Genomic DNA, 21,194 nt, shown 5'->3' with positions numbered 1-21,194 from the left:
TGCCCGTACTATATCTATATCTAAAATTATATCCCCCCCCCTCTATTTACATGAAATGGTTTGGTCCAAAGCGAACGGCTTGCGAGTACGGTGACAATCCCCCCCCTCTATTTACATGAAATGGTTTGGTCCAAAGCGAACGACTTGCGAGTACGGTGACAATCCCCCCCCCCCCTCTATTTACATGAAATGGTTTGGTCCAAAGCGAACGGCTTGCGAGTACGGTGACAATCCCCCCCCTCTATTTACATGAAATGGTTTGGTCCAAAGCGAACGGCTTGCGGAGTTTGGTAAAGAAATCGCCATAGCATGCACAAACGCGCAGGAAAGCGAAAGAATCGCAAATTAGTTTTAATTAGTTTTAAAACATCGTTTAACGCCAACATAGCGGCAACATAGTTTGCCAACGTGAAATAAATGAATACGCTCTCAAATGTGCCGTCCGAGGCAGAGTCTGTTCGCCACGTTCGGCACACGTGATAGCTCGCTGCTCTCTGATTGGTTGAATCGTTTTTTGGACATAGCTCGGTAACTACTTCTCCGATTAATATGAAACCTTGAAAAGGCACATCCTCGGGTCCCCAGCAATATACCTGGCAAGTTTAAAGTATATCGGACCCGTGGTTGTCGAGAAACAGCGGTCACAGACATACATACATACATACATACATACATACATACATACATACATACATACATACACACAGAGATTACTGGAATTATAGATAGATACTAACCGGATCCGGATCTTCACCAGGATTGAACCGATTCTTCCTCATCACACACACAACCTGTCCACCAAGTTTGGTCTAAATCCATCCATAACTTTTTGAGATATCCTGCTATGCATCGTTTTTGGCCCAATCTCCCAATGGTGAAGAATCACTTTCAAAATTATATTAGCCGAATCCGAATCCCGATCTTCACCAAAATCTAATCATCTCGTCCTTGTCACATACGCTACATCTCTGCCAAATTTCGTCCGAGTCCGTCCACAACTTTTTGAGATATCTTGTTCACAAACAGACAAACAGACAGACAGACAGAGGGGTGAAAACATAACCTCCATCCACCTTTTGTGGCGGAGGTGAAAACCCGAATGATATAACTTTGTTTCCCTTTTTTTGCAGCCAAACCATGGGCAGACCTCCTTAAAACAAGGATGCTTCAAATTTACTTTTGGAAAATTGACTTTTGTTTGTATTAAACCTCACTGTATACATGACTTTTATTGGCATACACACAATACTGTTCCACCAATAGTCTGTAAATTCCAATACTCTAGGGGCTGGGCCTGAGTTATATGCATTTATATGTATAGGGGAAACCCCATTTTTATATGGTAGTATAGGTCCTAGGCTTTAAAAAAAAATTGGGTTCTCGCTCGAAATCCCTATAGATTTTGTCCAGCTTGCCCCAAAAGTTGCCCGTCAGGCGAGAAACCATACCGAAATTTTCTCAGCCATTTCTTGAGCGATTTTGACAAAAAAATATTTTAAATAGAGGTTTTTTTTGGCTGTTGAACACGCTAAAAGCAATATTTAGTCGATTTGAGAACTGGTTTACATGATAGCGGCTCTGAAGCTCTTCCGGAGAAACCAAATCAGGCCCGAAATTTTTAATCCTCAATATCTCTTAGGTCATTTTATTATTTTAGATGATACGTTTTTGCTAAAAAAGGAATACAGGTTTTACTGTTAGACAACTGCCATATCACACAAATTTATTAAGATTAACACCCACATCACAATGAATTTGTGTAAACTTCCACCATATCAGATCTAATTATATGGATTGGTGCAGGCATCATCTTGCAACTTCATGCACTTGCAGAAAGGGGTGCAGCCCACCTCCTCCATGCGGCATGGACATGTGGCTCGAGCACACTTGCCACAGTTACAGGTCACTGTCCACCGCTTATTCAGAGTCTTGCACCCTGTGACTGGAACAAGGCAGTCGTTCTCTAGCTGATACCCAAAATGTAGTGGATCTATGATGCTGGGTTGGAAGAGGTGGATAATCGAGTATGTACCGAACAAGGCTCGCATTATGTGTGGAAGCAAACCCTCTGACGTTGGAGGCAAATTTTGATGTGATGAGCCCTTGGTCTGATGATGTATTTGGGCATGAAGCTGTGTGAAGGACGAAAATTGGTTAGTCTCTCTTAACACCAGCACAAGGAATTTTTCAGCATCAGCCTTGGTCTCGGGTGTAATTGTCATTTCTCTACCGAAATTTCTAAGCAATTGGGTGGGCTGGGCTTTGAGGGCAGCTTTCTTGGTGCCTACTTTGCTCGTTGCATCACATCCAGTCAAGCAGTGCAAGGCAGGAAGGACATTGCAAACGTCGTGACCTTGACGTTCGTGCAGAATGTGCAGTGGGATATATCGCACAGTTTTGCCGCGTCCACCTCGCATTGTCATCCGTCCAAACCGCATTGCTTGCGCTCCACGATCGCATAGTTTCAGTTGTCGGATATACCAAGTCCGCCATGTGGCTATCACTGACTTCCAAGTTAAGTCTGCCTATGGCCCAAGCCATATCGGATAGTCGCTTGTCCCGCCTAGTGTCATCGTAGACTGCTGGTTGATCGTGGCCTCTGTAGGATGTGGGTAGGTCATACTTTTTCAGATTTTCTCCAAATTCGTGTAGCTGCTGACATGGCAATACTTCCTTTAGGGCTTTCGGACCATGAACTACAGATGTGTCAGAGCGCTTGGGTTTGGATAAGACGGCCTTAGGCTTATGCTGGTAGAGGACACACACCGTATCATGTTCAGATGAATTTGCACCTTCGTGGTCCCAGTTGTCCATTGCTGCTGATGTGAAGTTCCCTGGGTCAAAATGGGCTGGCAACTTCATGTCCGCTTCATTTTGGTTGACAGTGAACGCGGCCATGTCATGCTGGTACCGGCGAAGTTCAGTGTAGCTCATGGCCAGCGCCTGTCGATTCAGAGAGGTGACAAAGATTTTGCCACCATGTCCTAGACTGTGGGCAAACTCGGCATTCAATACAGACATTGGTGTTCTTTTTCTGCCAGAATGGTGAATGTAAAACATGTGCTGGAACATGGTCTGTATTTTCCGACATTGCTGGACTGAAAGAGAACCATCTTTGCGCGGCACCTGTTCCTCCTCCTGGTCTACATCATCGACATCTTCCTGCATGTCACTTGTTATTACTTGGTCAGCTGCGGCCCTGTATGTGGCTGGATTGAATTTAAACAAATGGCCATAAAACTGCAGGATGGGCTCTGGGATATTCATCTTTGACCAGGCTTGCTTTAAATCTTGGGCATCACAGAAGCGATCATCTAAGTCGAAGTCGTAGTCATGCACGCATGCTCTGAATTGAGCTGCTACTAATTGCATGGGACTCACTGATCGGATATGCTCAGCAAGTACATTTGCCTCATTACCCAGCACATAGAATACCATGAGGCATTTTCTTGCAGAATCTGAGTAAGCAAAGTCTATCAGGTCGTTGAACTGCTTGTAGAGGAGGACCTTCACATCCCTATTCTGGACATTACCTTTACCTCCTAGGTGGCTGTTCATCTGGTCTCGAATAGTAGAAAGTTCATAACCCTTGCCAGCACTCAGACCCATCTCAATCTCGTCAACGATCTCATTCCACACCCGCTGCTTGGCATTGAGTTGTACAGGGGCACTTAAAGTTCTGGAGCGTTCATCCTGCTGAATATATTTGCACATGCACTGGTTGTGATAATAAATATCAGACCCATACACAGCATGTTCGTCTTGAAGGTCACAAGTTCGACGGAAAACATCATCCTGGAAGTAGATGGTCGCATCTAGGAATATGTTTGCTCGGTTGCTCTCGCAGATTCTATATTTGGTGAAGTCACGGTTGACTGACTTGTTGCCACATATGACGCATGTATACTGATAGTACACAGTGGCACGACCAGGTGCCACACAAGCCGGTGTTCGCATGCTGTTTGACTGTGAACGAGTTGTAGTAGGTGTTGGTGACTGGGTTGATGCATCACCACCAGAGGCCACAGATTGCTTCAATGCTTCTTTCTGCTTCTCCTTAAGCTTGGCAATTTTGGTGCTATTTGTGTAGCCCTTGTAGCACGCATTTGTGACATGATAATTGAATAGAGCACCAGGCGTCAACTTCTTCAACCTTGCGAGCACCGCATCTTGTCGTGTCTCGCTTGCGGATATAATCTGATCGCACCCATGTTGTGTACACACCAGCTTGTCTTGGGTGTACTCTTGGCAAATAATACAAAGCTCCTCATCAAACTCAACCGCAGCATCAGTCGCAGCGCTAAGATTGACCGCTTCCATCATGATGTTAGTCAGTTCCAATCTGAAATGGAAAGAGAGATTTAAAAAAGGGTTTAAAAATATCTTAAAACACATTGACAAATGACAATCACGAATATATCAGAGCTAGTGATGGTAGTAGGTACCTATAGTCCTATAAACATGGTTCGATTCCTTCGATTGACATTGGAATCACTTGATAGAGACTCCATATCGAATTTTTATTGTTTTAAACGTGTTCCCCACCCCAAAAAACCTCTATTTTAAAAAAAAGTTTGTCAAAATCGCTCAAGAAATGGCCAAGATATGACCGGTATGGTTTCTCGCCCGACGGGCAACTTTTGGGGCAAGCTGGGAAAAATCTATAGGGATTTCGAGCGAGAACCCAAATTTTTTTTAAAGCCTAGGACCTATACTACCATATAAAAATGGGGTTTCCCCTATACATATTGTTACGGACCGCGGATAAGATGTTGGTTTTTGCCGAGCGGAGGCCCCGCGGCCCTAACAGTTACCCAGACTAACCCGATTCCCGAACGTTGGCCGGATCGCGCCACAGATATCCAATATGGAAAAGACAAAAGCGACACGGATGTGAAGAAGAAGAAGAAGACGAAAAGGTTGGAAATACTACTAATTTATTCTTACTATTTACACGCTCAAAGTAACCAAGGAAGAAGGAAAGATAAGAAAATAATTTACAGAAGAATCAGAGACACAGTGCAAATTCCTAGCTTACTTACAGTCTTAATTAACCCAAGGACAGAACAAACAAAACAAACTCACGTACACAAGAAGGATGGAAAGGCAGGAGGTGGATGGCTGGAGGGAAAGGAAGGTCCAAGGATGCTGCAGCACAATTGGCGCGTTTGGCAGCCGCCGTTCCTTCGCGGCCCCGCTCAAAACTGCCGTCCAGGCCCCAAGCTGCGGTTACTGAAGCTGCTGTTGTTGAAGCTGCTGTGTTGCTGCGTGGACGTCGCATGCTTTCTCCAGGACTCGTCTGACTCGTCTGGTCCAACCACTCAACTCAACAACACGCACGTCTCCCTGTCCAACTCCTCCAGGCTTCTTGCTGTTAACTCCTTTTTTTGGTCCAACTTTGGCGAGCAAGGCGACGAATAGCAGGCTTTGTGCTTCCCTGGATATCCTTCGGCAGTACCTTGCACGCGCGCTTTTATAGCGCCTCCGGCGATCAAGCCGCCGGCCTTTAGGACACGCCCATCGGTCAGCTCGCCTCGGCCCTGATTGGTGGGCACAGGCCCTCTGACCCCGAGCTGAGCACATGCTTAATGGCGGCTATTGGGGTGAAATCAGCAACCCACCGCTGTAACAAACCTGTGCCCCGTGCAGTTGGCAATGGAGGCTTGGAGGGGATGTAATTGGCAATTGAGGCTTGGCAATGATGAAAGGGGAATGTGAAAGGAATCTACTCTATTTCACTTGGTGCAATGGAATGTCATCTTAATGGAAGACAAGGCCTTACCCTAATACACATAATAAAGATATAACTATCAACCAGGGGGAAATCTATGATTGGCTGACGTGATTGTTTATGACCTAATTATGGGACGCCCTTTGACCTTTATACATAACTGGAGTAAGGAGGGTCCAGAATAAAGCAATATTTCACAACAATTTACTATACAATACAACACAAAAAAAAAAACACAATCCTCATATCCGCAACAATATAAATGCATACAACTCAGGCCCAGCCCCAGGAGCACAACAGGATTTATGCTTTCATTGACCAGAAATTTCGTAATCATTTGTTATTTCACCTTCTTTGTAACCTCATTGCCGCCATCTTGATTTTGAGCACATGCAGCAAAGTAGCAAACGTGGTGTTATGGGTATCAGTTTTGATATACAGTACTCTCTACAGAGAATTGGTGCTGCCAAAGCAGTTTCTTGGCAAGGGGTATACTGGGTGGTTTGCCTTTGCCTTCCCAGTGTTGGTTGTACATTCTTTATCCTTTTAAATGTTGAGCATCAAAGCAAGGAAGCAGCACATACCATTTCTAAGTCTTTCGTATGACTCAGCAGGGGATTGATCACCGACCTCCCAGACCCAAAGCGGACACACGAACCATTACTCCATCGAGTCTGGCTATGGTTATCAATTAGTAATACAAAAAAAGATAAACTCCCTCAAAAATTAATCCACAAACAAAAATACATATCAAATAAGAACCACCTTCAGTTTTATGGGGAACACTTAACAGGACCATCAAACCTTTTCTTACCCTCACCGTGCAAGGTTTACAGCTTTAGTTCTTGTCACAGGCCCTTTATGATCAGCAAATGATAGGTCAGGTATAACAAACAATGCATTTCCCAATGTCATCTTCATATTAATTTGTGTTATACTCGCACATCCAATAAAAAGTAATTTTTGAGATGGAATTTATACCATTATATATATATATATATATAAATAAAACTGTGTGTGTGTGTGTGTGTGTGTGTGTGTGTGTGTGTATATGTTACCGATAGACTCCTAAACGGAGAGGCTCACGTGCTTGATATTTGGCATAGACATGGCCATTGAGCCTGGGAAGGACATGGCCTACCTAAAAATATTTGACGAGATCCATATTTTTTATTCATATTGTTACGCAACCGTGCACCACAGTTATGGATGGCCGATTTGCGAGACTTTAACTCCCGAGGCGAAAACTCAATGGCGGATTAAAGCTCAACACAAAGTTAAACGCGCGGAATGGCGGACACGGCGAAGCTCCCCCCCCCCCCACCCCCGCCGCCTTATCTATTAAAATCAAACACCCAGGAAAACTGCGTTCAGATATATACAAAAAATAATACAAGGATTTATTATGGAAAAGTAAAGCCAGTGAAAAAGCCCGCCGGTAAATCTAATATCCTAGATCGGGACGTCCCCACACGACTGACAGCAAACACAAAACGAGGGAGATGAATTACGAAAAGAATACGTCACGTCGTTCAAAATGTACGCGGATGCGGGCTTATCTTGTCTGTCTTTCGTCGTCTTTGTGGCGGCCGTCCAACACCGCTCCTTTCGGCCCGATCGCACACCACGAGGTCCCTCGCTCCAAGTCCCACAAGGCCGAGCACCACGCACCAAAAAGCACCATGCGTCGACGACCTCCAACGCGGGCACAAACTCCACTTGACCAGGGACAGGAAGGACTCCTTTGATAGCCACTCGACTCGACTCTCTGCGGGAGTGCTGGCAGCCAAGTGCCAACTGTTTAGTGCCAACTGTTCAGTGCCAACTGTTCAACGAACTGTCTCCGAACTGCTCACGAAATGCTGCCTCTGCTGAGTCCTGTGTGCCCTGTGTGCCCTGTGTGCCAACTGTTCAACGAACTGCTCCCACGAAATGCTGCCTCTGCTGAGTCCTGTGTGCCCTGTGTGCCACCTCTTGGTGCCAACTGCCGACTGCTGCGAACTGCCGTGTGCTGCGACGAACGAACCTCGAACTGCAACGAACTGCTGCGAACTGCCGTGTGAACTGTGTGCTGCCGTGTGTTCGGTGTGCCCGGTGTGCTCGGTGTGCCCGGTGTGCTCGGTGTGCTCGGTGTGCCCGGTGTGCCCTGTGTGCTCTGTTCAACGAACTGCCTCAACTGCTCGAAATGGCGTCCGACCGTCGCTAATATCTCTGGCCGATGACGTCACATTGGCGCACTCCTCAGCCAATCATAGCCTCCCAACTCGCCGGCTCGCCCAGGTCACGCCCTCTGCGGCATGCTACTCCTGACATCTCCCGTCCGCGACCCCGCGGTCCTTGTGTAACACGTGCCAGGCGAGGTTTGTAGGCCTTGGAGGTGTAAACGGTGGCGGTGTATTGTGGCGGTGTTTTTGGCCTGGTTTCCTATCCACTTGTTCCGAAGTCATTGTCAGGGAAAGGAATTATTTAATGTTGCGCTAAGGACCTAACTAATGTTTATGTGGTTTGCAGTGCCATAATGGACAAAGGTTTGACTACTAGGTGAGACTCACAGGGGCGTTACCTTTAATCCCTCACTATTTAACACTCGAACCTCCAGGTAGGTCCACAATCATACATCTTCCCCCGACAAACGCCTAAACATCAAGAACTTATTACATGTAGAGTCCCTGTCACGACAGCCGAATACCTACCTATTCAGATCTACCTAGCTCTAGATGTTGCTCTACCAAATTCATAACACAGCCCCCCCCCCTGGAACCGTAGCTCCTGCAAGGTTCACCGCAGGCGCTACCATTCCAGCCTTAACACTTACTGTCACACACTTAATTAACCTATGAAATAAATCAGGAAGGGCTGTGGGAAGTGAGTCGGACTACCTACCTACACTTCCTTAACATGCTGAACCCCTTAACCATCATGCAAGTATGTACATTTTCTTCGTTGTTCCTGTGGAGGGAGGAAACAAACAACACACCACACTAACTTAACCACAAAACTTAACCATCTTTCCAAAACTCAAAACTCTAACCTTTGTACATACCCCGGTCTACAGACCGCGTCCCCCGGTGGATGCCACAAGACACAACCTTACCTGCGGGGCCATCCCCAATGCATCCCCCTAAATTTCCACGGGCCCTGTCCAGATGTTACAGGTGAGTGACACGGCTCGGTGGATTTCGCCCACATTCATGCAACACAGACCCCTTAACCACTCATTCTCATTCCATAGGTCATCAAGGCATTTCAAAAATCAACAAAGCACTTATTTCAATACACCCCCTGCAGGACCATGGCATTGATGTCATTCACGTGTGTGTGCATTCCTCAACTAGGCAGCGGGGAGGTACCGCACAAAAAGATGGTGGGGGCGCATCAGGCTGTGGTGCCCGCAGTCCCAAAAACAAGTCAACCGACTTACAAGTTCATTGCCCCCCCCCCCCCCCTTTTACCTCTTGGCCTCGTGACAGCCCAACAGCCCCTTTCCGCCGTTACCTCGCCGGTGAGGGTCTCCACACACACCAGGCTCCTTTGCCTCCTGCTTTCGCGCAGCAACACGGGTCACCGGGGGACTTCCTCACCCCGCGGCGCCCAACCAGACCCTCCACCGACGAGCTCCAATTTCCAGTTACCACCGGCTGCCAGGGGTAATTGCCGCAGAGGGGGGGCCCGCAGGCATCGCTCCTCAGAGCTTGCTCTGTACCTGCGGACACACACACCTTCCCCACCCACAAGACCCCAAAACACACTTCCTCCCCCGCTGCCATTCAATTCTCCACACAACTCAGCACAATTCAGTACAATTCTTGGTGTAAAAGGTGTTACAAGGCTTGCCATGGCCTGCCACATGTGAAATCCCCCAGTTCACATTTAAACCATCACACATTTCCAAAAGCACATTTCCAAAAGCACAAGTATCGCCCCTCATTATCTCCAATAATCATCACTCACTCTCCAGGTTCCACTCTCACGACCACATCAAAACACCTAACCACAATACAAAAACATACGCCACCCACAAGACACTGTGGCTCCCATTCCATCCCCTCACCGGCCATGTCATCACTCTCACCCGCCTCCCAACTCCAATTTACATGTCCCCAATTTCCAAAGCAAGTCCTGAAGCCTGGGACAGTACTCCTCAAAACACTCACCTCAAGTGCAGGTAGTTGCAGGTTGGTCAGGTTCAAGAGTGTCATCCACCCATGCAATTCCCAAAATTTCACATTGGGCCTACCAAATACTTCCAAATTTCTCTTTTGTCCCCACTACACTGGCAGGTATGTGGATCCGCATCCAACGTGATCCTCGCTACAAAACTACCTGTGGCCACGACAGCTCTGCACCTCTACCGTGCAAGGATCACCGGGACAAGGTGAGCAGTCAAAACGCCAACATGGCCCATGAGTGTCCATAAGTGCGCGACCCACCATCCATCCTTCGGTCCCCCTGCGAGGAACACAGCTGCAGCAGCCCCAGCTGGCCAATGTGGTGAGCACTTGCTGCCACAACACACACTACCGCACACACAACCTCGGCCCTGGGGGGCACGGTCGCAGTGCGTGGCATCCCTACAACCACGTCCCCTGCACCTCCCCATCATCCCCCAGTCCGACTACAGAACTGCAGCCCCCCCAGTGCTCACCCACACTTGACCACACCAAGGTCCAGTCAACAGCCATGCTCCACCAGGAGACCCACCCAGAAGACATGGTCCACACACCTCGGACACGCACAGCACCACGTTGACCCTCAGGCTACACAACTACATCCCCATCATCCCGCGTCCCAAATATCAGCACAGTTGCCCCCGCAACCAGTTGAAAGCTCTGTCTTGCTACCCTATTAATTTCATCACAGCCTCCAACACTTTGGTCTACACACCTGGATCAATAATGGCGTCACTGTACAGTGTCCACCATGGCATTTCAAAATCCACCCTTAAATTTACATCTAACCCACAGATTACCCATGCCAACCATGTCACATTTCACTAACCTCACCAAAGAAGGATGCTTTGCCATACACATGCCAGCCGAGCATGGCCCATATGCTCGGCTCGTTACACATCTCCCGATTCACATCCCCATGGCTCTCTTCCCAACCCGAGAGTCCATAAATCATAACGGAGCATCTGTGGAAGGTCACTCACACCATCACGTTCCACAGATGCCCCAATGGTTGTCCGGCAGGCTATCTCCATCCCTGTCCATTCGGTTTGACCCGCGTCCATAGACCAACCACCATGCCAGGTCACCACATGCTGGTTGTCCCAGAGTCCCTGGAGGAGAGTGCCAGGCCGCATGCCTGGGTGGTCACCACATCAGTCCCAAGTTGGCCGTCCGCAGTGCCACCACCAAAGCGCGACCCACAACACCTCCCCCTAGTGGTCCTCAATATTTGCCATCCCAGGCTTGAGAAACCACCTCGGACCTCCCTGGAGGTCTTAACCCCCACCAGGGTCCGGTGACCCTGCCGGCCCGAGTCGCCGGCTCGGACGGCGCCCCGACGGACAAGGGACGCCACACTCCACCAGACCCCCCGTGGGACCCAGGTCGTACCTCGACACCCAAGGCTGGACCCCACGTCCAAATCTCGCCATCACAGCCCCCCAGCTGGCAGGCATACCCAAATTTTGAAAGGGGCAACTTTTGCCCGAGGCCATCACCCATGACCTCTCCATGTCCAAATCCCGCAGCCCGGGGACCAATCCCCACCATGGCTGCTCCAAATCAATTTCCCATTGTAATTTTATTTTAAATTTTCTTTTACAAATTTTCATTCCTACTGCCAAACCGCAGCTGCAGCGAACAACCTCTACCACCGGTTGTTCTGCCCCTCCCTGCAGTTGATCCAAATTCCCTACAGGGACCAAATCTCCAGAAGCTCTATCTCCCGATCCTCCAAGATCCAAATCCAGCCCGGAGCCAACACACTCCCCCAACTGGTTGTCCAATTTTGGAGCCTCTGTTTCCAAATAGCAGTGTACAGTGAGCGTCCCCTCGGTCATTCCAACCACCTCCTCGGACCAACTCACCTCATCACCCAGGCTCCTTTGGGCCTGAACAAGCTCTACCTCCATGGGACTGTCACAGGTCTCCAGCCGCTGGATCAAATCATCCTCATCATCATCATCATTACAAATCATTCCTGGCCCCGCCAGGCTTTGATCAATATCCCCAATCAATACCTGGTCCGGCTCTATCGCATGGACCCCCAAAAACTCTACCCCCTCTTGCTCCGCACCACCGCCCTGGTGCTGCACAATTCCAAATTCATCCCCCGGTCGGGGTGTTGTGACATCCACACGGTCCCGATAAACAACCAGGCCAGAATGTGGGAAACATTCCCCTTTCAATCCATTAATTTGGTCACTCATATCCTTCAGTCCTTCCCTCCATTCCTTCCCCTGCGACTCCATTTTATTTTCCATCCCACTTTTCATTTGTCCCATTTGTTCCTCCAATCGATCACTCATTCCCTTCATTCCTTCCCTACATTCCTTCCCCTGGGACTCCATTTTATTTTCCATCCCACTTTTCATTTCTCCCATATCTTTTTTTATGTTATTTTCCATCTCTTCCATTTTTCGAAGCAATTGACCCAACATCTGGTCGGTTGTCGGGGCCGTTCCTACTGCTCCCGACTCCCCGGTGGGGGAGGGGGATAAGTTGGTGCTCGGGACGAGGGAGGTTCCAAGGCTCACCTCTGCATCTAATTCCCCTATTTCCGGCTCACTCCCGACGCTGACGGAGGCCTCGCTACGCACCTCCATTTCGTCGACCTCCGACATCCGCTTTTCGGAAGGTCGTTCCCCGCGCGCGTATTTATTTCAATTCCAAAAACACAATTTAAATTTGACGAAGACGCGATATCGCGCTCCGTTTGCCCGGTTGATTATTAAATTTCTCCGCCTCGCCTATAAAAATTTTGCGTTCGAACGTCGGGCGCAATGTACGCCCGACCGTGTCGATGTCTCGCCGCGGACAAAAAAAATTTGTCCGACGGGTTCAAATCCTACACTCCTGACACCACTTGTTACGCAACCGTGATTAACACCACAGTTACGGATGGCCGATTTGCGAGACTTTAACTCCCGAGGCGAAAACTCAATGGCGGATTAAAGCTCAACACAAAGTTAAACGCGCGGAATGGCGGACACGGCGAAGCTCCCCCCCCGCCGCCTTATCTATCTATAATTCCAGTAATCTCTGTGTGTATGTATGTATGTATGTATGTATGTATGTATGTATGTCTGTGACCGCTGTTTCTCGACAACCACGGGTCCGATATACTTTAAACTTGCCAGGTATATTGCTGGGGACCCGAGGATGTGCCTTTTCAAGGTTTCATATTAATCGGACAAGTAGTTAGCGAGCTATGTCCAAAAAACGATTCAACCAATCAGAGAGCAGCGAGCTATCACGTGTGCCGAACGTGGCGAACAGACTCTGCCTCGGACGGCACATTTGAGAGCGTATTCATTTATTTCACGTTGGCAAACTATGTTGCCGCTATGTTGGCGTTAAACGATGTTTTAAAACTAATTAAAACTAATTTGCGATTCTTTCGCTTTCCTGCGCGTTTGTGCATGCTATGGCGATTTCTTTACCAAACTCCGCAAGCCGTTCGCTTTGGACCAAACCATTTCATGTAAATAGAGGGGGGGGATTGTCACCGTACTCGCAAGCCGTTCGCTTTGGACCAAACCATTTCATGTAAATAGAGGGGGGGGATATAATTTTAGATATAGATATAGTACGGGCATGCCCTAGTCTATTAAAATCAAACACCCAGGAAAACTGCGTTCAGATATATACAGAAAATAATACAAGGATTTATTATGGAAAAGTAAAGCCAGTGAAAAAGCCCGCCGGTAAATCTAATATCCTAGATCGGGACGTCCCCACACGACTGACAGCAAACACAAAACGAGGGAGATGAATTACGAAAAGAATACGTCACGTCGTTCAAAATGTACGCGGATGCGGGCTTATCTTGTCTGTCTTTCGTCGTCTTTGTGGCGGCCGTCCAACACCGCTCCTTTCGGCCCGATCGCACACCACGAGGTCCCTCGCTCCAAGTCCCACAAGGCCGAGCACCACGCACCAAAAAGCACCATGCGTCGATGACCTCCAACGCGGGCACAAACTCCACTTGACCAGGGACAGGAAGGACTCCTTTGATAGCCACTCGACTCGACTCTCTGCGGGAGTGCTGGCAGCCAAGTGCCAACTGTTTAGTGCCAACTGTTCAGTGCCAACTGTTCAACGAACTGTCTCCGAACTGCTCACGAAATGCTGCCTCTGCTGAGTCCTGTGTGCCCTGTGTGCCAACTGTTCAACGAACTGCTCCCACGAAATGCTGCCTCTGCTGAGTCCTGTGTGCCCTGTGTGCCACCTCTTGGTGCCAACTGCCGACTGCTGCGAACTGCCGTGTGCTGCGACGAACGAACCTCGAACTGCAACGAACTGCTGCGAACTGCCGTGTGAACTGTGTGCTGCCGTGTGTTCGGTGTGCCCGGTGTGCTCGGTGTGCCCGGTGTGCTCGGTGTGCCCTGTGTGCTCTGTTCAACGAACTGCCTCAACTGCTCGAAATGGCGTCCGACCGTCGCTAATATCTCTGGCCGATGACGTCACATTGGCGCACTCCTCAGCCAATCATAGCCTCCCAACTCGCCGGCTCGCCCAGGTCACGCCCTCTGCGGCATGCTACTCCTGACATCTCCCGTCCGCGACCCCGCGGTCCTTGTGTAACACGTGCCAGGCGAGGTTTGTAGGCCTTGGAGGTGTAAACGGTGGCGGTGTATTGTGGCGGTGTTTTTGGCCTGGTTTCCTATCCACTTGTTCCGAAGTCATTGTCAGGGAAAGGAATTATTTAATGTTGCGCTAAGGACCTAACTAATGTTTATGTGGTTTGCAGTGCCATAATGGACAAAGGTTTGACTACTAGGTGAGACTCACAGGGGCGTTACCTTTAATCCCTCACTATTTAACACTCGAACCTCCAGGTAGGTCCACAATCATACATCTTCCCCCGACAAACGCCTAAACATCAAGAACTTATTACATGTAGAGTCCCTGTCACGACAGCCGAATACCTACCTATTCAGATCTACCTAGCTCTAGATGTTGCTCTACCAAATTCATAACAATATTTACCTCAGCGCATTTCAGCGCATGAATCACGGAAATTATACACGGAATCTCAGCATGTGCCAGAGGAGCTCGCTGATTCGCTCAGAGCGATCACATGATGTTCCATCCTCGCTGCCAGACCACTGAACTGAAAATATATAGAATGACCATTGCCATTCACACCACATAGGTGGAGATGCAGCTACCGGGCGCCATCTTGGTTGGCACTCGATGCTGGGCGATGGTGATTTCCGTCACGCGTTTGCACGTAATTCAGAGCGAAAAGCGATTGCGTTTTTTCACCTTTTGTGCGATCGTGTTTTTTTTGTCGATTTTGTGCGATATGAATTAAACTTCTTTGAAACAGCTGTGAAACGTCTTTCCACAACCCTTCCTTAACCGATTGGAGCAGATTATTGCCGCACAAAATGGCATTTTAACAGTTGTCTGGCTTTTAAAATCTGGGAAACGTTCAAAACAAACGAGATCCGCAAAGCGAGTTGGTCGAGTCGTGCTAACCAAGATGGCGACACGGCGGCTACACTTTTCACGGAGTATGAGCGTTCTATATATTTTCAATTCAGTGCGCCAGACTCGCTCACGCACTTGATTTGTGGCATAGACATGGCCATTGGGCCTTCACGGTGTAATTTGTGCGCGGCTTTTGTCCGAGTGAGCTTGAGTTGAGAGGGCGAACGTACGGGTTGGGAATGTACGGGTCTCCCTTCCCCCACCCGGCAACGCTGGTACTGGAGGGCGTCACAGGATCGGTGAGTCTCCAAAATCCGATTCGTGCTGTTGTTGCGAAGATGCAGGACGATGTCGCGATTGTTGTGCTGCTCTCCTCCCATGAGAACTGCAACGTCATTGTTGACTGGCCCTCCCCTTCCTCCCCTTCCCTCCCCTCCCCCTCCCCCTCCCCTTCCCCCTCCCCTCCCCCCCGTTCCCCCCCCCGCTCCCCTTCCCTCTCCTCTCCCCTCCCCCGCCCGGCAATGCCGGGTACTTCTGCTAGTATATATATATATATATATATATATATATATATATATATATATATATATATATATATATATATATATATTAGCCGAAAGCACCCGGCGTTGCCAGCGTTCTTTTTGAATGAATTTACTACTATAATTCAGCTTTTACTCGCGGCCGCAGAAGATTGACTACTATAATTCAGCTCAGCTTTTAATTGCGAAATGGGCCCAGCCCGGCCGAAGCGGCCTCGACTGGCCTCGCCACCTAGCCTATAACCTTCCCGGGGCCCGTCCCAACATTTTTGGTTCTTTTTGAATGCATTTACGACTATAATTCAGCTTTTACTCACGGCCGTAGAAGATTGACTACGATAATTTAACTCAGCTTTTAATTGCGAAATGGGCCCAGCCCGGCCGAAGCGGCCTCGACTGGCCTCGCCACCTAGCCTATAACCTTCCCGGGGCCCGTCCCAACATTTTTGGTTCTTTTTGAATGAATTTACTACTGTCATTCAGCTTTTGCTCGTGGCCGTAGAAGATTGACTACTATAATTCAGCTCAGCTTTTAATTGCGAAATGGGCCCGGCCCGGCCGAGGTGGGCCTCGACCGGTCTCGCCACCTAGCCTCGGGGCCAGTCCCGGGGCCGGGCCCGACATTTTTTGTATTAGAGGTTTCCTCCTATCTTTCACCGTTCAGGAGATTAGCTTGCGCAGACAAACAAACAAACAAACAAACAAAAACTTTCTTTTATACATATATTTCTTTTATATACAAACAAACAAATAAACATATTTCAACATACAGCTATTTGATCTTCATTTCAACAATATTGATAGATAAAGGTGATATAATATAACAAATATCATGAAACATATACATGTTGTAGTCCATTGTATAATTTAAATAAACACAACTGCAAATTTCGCATGTGGAAAAAGTAAGTACACCCTTGGCTCTCATAGGTGGTATTGCCCCCTTTGGCAGAAACAACCTCAAGTAGGCGTTTCTTATAACTGTCTACCAGTCTCTGACATCGACTGGGAGAAATTTTTGCCCACTCCTCCTTGCAGATTTATTTCAGCTGGGCGATGTTTGTGTGGTTGCTTGCATGCACAGCTCGTTTCAAATCCCCCCACAACATTTCAATGAGATTTAGATCCGCGCTTTGACTTGGCCATTCCATAACCCTCCATTTCTTTGTTTTCAGCCATTCCTTGGTGGATTTACTGGTATGTTTAGGGTCATTGTCATGTTGCAAGGTCCACCTTCGGTTGAGCTTCAACTTTCCAACAGATGGCCTCACATTATCCTCAAGCACCCTCTGGTACAATGAAGAATTCATAGTGGATTCTATGATGGAGAGCTGCCCAGGCCCTGAAGCAGCATAGCTGCCCCAAGCCCTTAACATTTCCACCACCATGCTTTACAGTTGGTATCAGGTTCTTGTGGTCAAATGCTGTCTTTGGTTTTTGCCAAAACATGTCTTCTGGTATTGTGGCCAAATAGCTCTACCTTTGACACATCTGTCCAGAGCACATTGTTCCAGGAGTGCTGGTCTCTGCCAAGGTGTTCATTGGCAAACTTTAGTCTTGCCCTGATGTTCTTTCTGGACAGCAAAGGTTTCCTCCTGGCACACCTCCTGTCGATCAAATTTGTGCAGCCTCTTTCTAATGGTAGACTCGTGCACTTTGACATCAACTGTGGCAAGAACTACCTGTAGGTCCCGTGATGAAATTCTGGGGTTCTTAGAGACTTCTTTCAGCATCTTGCGGTCTGCTCTCGGGCTGAACTTGCTGGGGCGGCCTGGCCTGAACAAGTTGGCAGTTGTTTGGAATCTTCTCCACTTGTAGATGATCTTCCGGACAGTCGAATGATTGATTTCAAATTGTTTGGAGATCTTTTTAAATCCCTTCCCAGACTCGTAGGCATCTATGACTCTCTTGAAAATCCTCTCTATCTCTTTGCTGACGACTCTACTCTCTGTCGCTCCATTCTTCATCCCTCAGATCGGCAGTCTGCAGCCTCCTCACTCTCTGCAGACCTTGACAAAATCACAGACTGGGCAAACAAGTGGAACATGTCTTTCAATCCTGACAAATCTCACACTCTTACGATGTCTCTCCGAAAAGACCGACTGGACAACCCTCCCATCCACTTTCTGAATAATCCTCTCCAAGAAGTTCTGTCACTCAAACTTTTGGGTCTCACTATCTGCCATGATCTTTCCTGGAAAAACCACATTTCAAATCTGGCCTCCAAAGCCAGTCGCCGACTGGGCATCCTCCGTCATGCGAAGTCCTTCCTTGGCACACCTGAGCTCCTCACCACATACAAGGCTTTCATCCGCAGCTCAATGGAATACTGCTCTCCCCTCTGGGCTGGTGCTCCTGCCTCACACCTAGCTCGCCTTCGCGCTGTTGAAACCAAAGCATTCAGAATCATTGGAATCTCCCGCGATGAAGCTAACTCCAAGGGCCTCTCACTCACTCACCGCAGGCAGGTTGGTGGTCTTTCCGTCTTCTACTGACTCCTCTCTGGCCTTGCCCCACCAGCTCTCTCTGGGCTCTGTCCCGCAAATATTCCTACAGGTCGCACAAGATCTGCCTGCAACCCTCTTTTAGTTAAACTGCCAAAATCAAGACTCTCTGCTCACCTTCACTCCTTCATTCCTCTTTTCTCCCGCCTCTGGAACAAACTCCCTCACTCTCTTCAATCCCACTCCACCCTCCAAGTCTTTAAAACAGCTGTTCACCACCATCTCTTATCTTCCCCCATCCAAAACCTTGATCTTTTCTACCCCCGCTAATTTCACCCCAATTCCCCTTTTTGAAATACCAACTTCTGTCCTGGAAGTCCTTGGTGTCCTTGTGCTTTATACTTCTCCCTCCCCCCCCCCCCCCCTTCCCATGCCTCCTCCCCCCGGGCCCTCTCCCTTCCACACATCTCCCTGCTCTCGGATGTTGTGTTTGTGTGCTTCCCCTTTTCTCCCCATCTTGTCTTCCGCTCCCTCTTTTTGTGTATTTTGTTTGTCTGGTCGATTTGTTTGTGAAGTAAATGTTAGCTCTTTCACGAGCCTCGATTCAGTATACAAAAAAAAAAACCAAAAAAAAAAAAACCAAAAAAAAAAACCTTCTTTCTGAATGCATCAGAGAGCTCTTTTGATCTAGGCATGGTGACGCCGCACACTTCAACAACAAAGAGCAAACCAAACTAAATGTCTGAGGTTTAAATAAGACAGGTTCCTCCAAGATCCTCTCTAACGATGTTCTCATCGTTTGCACCTGAGCTGGTGCACCTGATTCTAATTTTAGGTATTTGAAGTAGTGATAAATGTAGGGGTGTACTTACTTATTCCACATGCTAAATTTGCATTTATGTTTATTTAAATTATACAATGGACTACAAAATGTAAATGTTTCATGATATTTGTTATATTATATCACCTTTATCTATCAATATTGTTGAAATGAAGATCAAATAGCTGTATGTTGAAATATGTTGAAAAAGTCAAAACTTTACATGAGGTGTACTTACATTTTCACATGACTGTATATATAGATAGATAGATAGATATATACACATATACATATACATATATTTATATATATTTTTAAGTTTTGAAAAAATAAGATACAGGGCCACATTCCCAAATCATCTCAAAACTTTTGCAAATCATGAAAGATTATTAGATTGGAGTTTCCTGATTCTCCAACTCCAAGTCATTTGTCATTGTCAAAGTAAAGTTTTGCATTGAAACCACCATCCAGCAAATTCTGCCGAAGAGGAATAGTACTTCAAACCAAGTTTATTAAAAATAGAAGCACCCGCTCTCTCTGGGAGGGAGTGAGGTGGCGGAGGGAGTCAAGTCGGGGAGAATGGCTAGCAATACTCCGTCCCTCTGGCAGGGGTCAGTAAAGCAAGTCGTCTCCACATCCTTGTGAGGGAAACACCCAGCAGGTATGTAAAATTTGGTGGAGATTGGCCCAGTTGTTTATGAATCTATAAAGTTCAGAAATTGGCCCAGCCCACATCGATCAATACAGAATTGCCAAATTTTAGTATGGTGACTGCATTTTTACGGCATAGCCCGTAAGGCAATGCTGTCTAGAACAGCGTTATCTGTAACCGTTAGTCCGTTTGGCACAAACTTTTAACCACAGGAGTGCCTCCTCCTGTAAATTTTTTTAATGATAACAGTGACGTCATAGGTCACGTGGTACAGGCGCCATATTGGAAAAACCAAAAAACTTCATAATGCACCTCTATCTCCAAAACCTCTTCATGGAAAAAATTGAGAGGTGGCTCATTGTAAAGTACTCCCCATGTGGAATAACATACGTTAATAATGATGTCATAGGGACCTTCATTTATGATGTCATAAATCGACAAGTAGAACGCTTGAACCGATCAGTATGAAATTTATTGATCGTGATCTAGGGATAAATTGGTCGAAAGAAAAAAAAATGATGATGCGGTTATCGGTCACGTGGTTCGGCAGCTATATTTTTACGGCGTAGCCCATAAGGCAATTCCGTCTGGAACAGCGTTTGTCTGTCCATTGGGTGTATGTATGTATGTACCTCACAAACATCCAACAATCAGAGACAAGGATCTGATCACATGACGGGGACAGCAGATCCTCCACTCAGCAGATCCAAGCCCGGCTACGCTGTTGTTAGATCATCGGTCTAGTTTTAAATTACTCATTTTTGGAAAATGTGTCACGGCTCGTGTAAGAGCGAGAACACTGAATGGATCAAGACACAACAGAATGAAAAGAAAGGGGAGGGGAAGAGAGGAACACACCAATAGCAGGGTTGACGAACAAAATTAAGGGGGACTTTTTTGTATACATAGGCGAGGCTCGTGGAAGACCTAGTACACTGAACGGATCAGGACATAACAGACAATACAGGATGCAAAAGCAGGAGGGGGGGGGGGGGGGGTGGGATTACCAACAGCAGAGTTGAAGGCGAAGATAGTGGGAGTCTTGGCCAAACAATGGTACGGGGAGGAATGAGGGGCAAGAGAGGATGAATTGGGTGGACACAATGGATGCAGAAAGGAACTCTCAGTCCAAGACCAGAAAGGAGGTGGTCGAAGGCAAAGAGACCACTGACCTGTCTGCAATGTGAAAGTGATAGGCCCATAGATTCAGCTTTCCACAGGCTATTTCAATAATCTTGGTTTCCACGACGTTAAGTTAAGAAAGGTGTGAGGCAGGGGGGCAGCCTAGAGGGGAGAGCAGTACTCCATCGAGCTGCGATGGAAGGTCTTGTCGATAGCTAAAAAAAATTCAGGTGTGCTAAGGAAGGTCTTTGCATGATGCTGGATGTTCAGTTGGT

General features: G+C 47.6%; 1 protein-coding gene and 1 long non-coding RNA gene across 7 annotated transcripts in view; one reads left to right on the top strand and one right to left on the bottom strand.

The window, feature by feature from the left end:
• ASB3 (ankyrin repeat and SOCS box containing 3) overlaps window positions 1-21,194 on the bottom strand; it is an 83,857-nt gene that overhangs the window by 2,343 nt on the left and 60,320 nt on the right. The gene's annotated exons all lie outside the window — the stretch shown is intronic.
• LOC137435009 (uncharacterized) overlaps window positions 1-21,194 on the top strand; it is a 183,898-nt gene that overhangs the window by 117,101 nt on the left and 45,603 nt on the right. The gene's annotated exons all lie outside the window — the stretch shown is intronic.

The sequence above is a fragment of the Myxine glutinosa genome, chromosome 9, assembly GCF_964187855.1.
Source record: "Myxine glutinosa chromosome 9, kmMyxGlut1.1, whole genome shotgun sequence".
Classification (NCBI taxonomy): Eukaryota; Metazoa; Chordata; class Myxini; order Myxiniformes; family Myxinidae; genus Myxine; species Myxine glutinosa.
This window is presented reverse-complemented; position numbering and strand designations above follow the sequence as displayed.